Raw genomic sequence first — 1,638 nt, forward strand, 5'->3', positions numbered from 1 at the left:
TTTTCAGTTGTAATTCTGTTATTATTCTAGTATTTCAAGTTAATAAAAGATTTTATTTATTTTACACGAACGGATTCCTACACCTTCATCTTCACCGAAACACATTCGTCTTCACCGGAGCATCACCGAAACACCTGCTTCTTCACCAGAGCACCTTCATCTTCACCGGAGCACCTTCATCTTCACCGGAACATCACCTACAGCATCACCGTTTCTTGTAGTGTAAGTACATATTACATGTAAGACCCTTTTCTTTTAAAACATATTTAAAAGAATATCATACGAAAATACATCTAAATTAAAAAAGAACCTTTCATAAACACCTGGTTGAACACTTCCCAAAACGACTTCATAAGATCCAAACATAAGAAGGTTTACTACTTACATGTTTATCCATCTTCAAACAACCCAAAAGTTAACAAAGTTAAATAACATTATACCAACAAAAGTTTTAAAACTATTTACATTTGGAATATGTACATGACCTAACTGGATAAACCAAAAGAGCACGTGTGTATTCGTCCATCGCCTTGACCTCATATTTAGGATGATGATTTAACTAAATGAAACCACAACAAGTTAGAAATAAACAACTTATTAATCAAGGTTCATAACTATTTTCATTTTAGTATAAAATTGGAAATTTTTCCACATCTATATGACATCCTTGCATACGAGTTTTTTTATGCCATAATCATTCTAAATTCATTCAGTTCATAAAAAAAAACATGATATATCTTTATTCTAAGATGATATGGAGATCACCCCCTGGATCCACCATGGTTTCCATCCATTTTCATACATTATCGAGTTCTTACCTAAATTGACCCGTTCTATTGGGTAATCCCGCATTCCTTTCAAACAAGAACTTTGACACTTTCTTTACGAGTAAAATCACTATACAGTAACTTGCAATTAATCTACATATAGAAGTGTAAGCTAAGAGGATTTACCTCGGTCTTGTATTCTTGTTTCCCTTGGGTGCTTGATCCTTCCACTTTTACACCTACACTAGATGAATTCACACTTAATACCAATGAACTCATCAGTTGTCATGCTATACATTCCAAAAACATTCTAACCATCAAATACATTCATATGTGCTTTCTAATCATGTAAATCAAGTGTTTGCACAAAAAGATATTTGCTAATGTGATCAAGGCATTTCATCAAACATTTGGTGGGCATCACTTAACAACTGATTAGAATGTTCTAGTTTATAGCATCTGACGTGTGTAGGAGTGCGTATGATTTTTAATATATTTTTAAGTACTTTTCACTCTTTTATCAAGTTTTAAATTTATAAAACACGATATAACACTATCACTCTCTACAGCACGCTAGGGCAAGTGCACCTATCGTTGGCGTTGTATAGTGATGGTAAGATACCGTGGTCGCCAAACGACACAAGAACTTTTAATACCGGAATATAGTTGACGTCTAATCTAATCAAATTTTGATGGAAGATATTTTTTTATAAGTAAAATAAAGAAACTAAATAAATAAAGAAACAAATAGACAAGATAGCATCACTTGGTTCCGACTCATGTTTTATGTATCCTTTGATGATTTCCTCACTTTGGGTTTTTTAAGAGATTACCTTAGTTATAGTGCCATGTCCCTCTTTCGGAGGCAACA

At 33.2% G+C, this 1,638-nt stretch overlaps 1 long non-coding RNA gene across 1 annotated transcript; it reads right to left on the reverse strand.

The window, feature by feature from the left end:
- Positions 1–1,022, reverse strand: LOC110909946. The gene is made up of 3 exons (XR_002575732.2): positions 954–1,022; positions 311–559; positions 1–197 (listed from the first exon to the last, which is right to left on the reverse strand). It is a non-coding gene; the product is annotated as an uncharacterized LOC110909946 (long non-coding RNA).
- Between the last annotated feature and the right edge of the window lie 616 nt (positions 1,023–1,638).

The sequence above is a fragment of the Helianthus annuus genome, chromosome 15 (assembly GCF_002127325.2).
Source record: "Helianthus annuus cultivar XRQ/B chromosome 15, HanXRQr2.0-SUNRISE, whole genome shotgun sequence".
Lineage (NCBI taxonomy): Eukaryota > Viridiplantae > Streptophyta > Magnoliopsida > Asterales > Asteraceae > Helianthus > Helianthus annuus.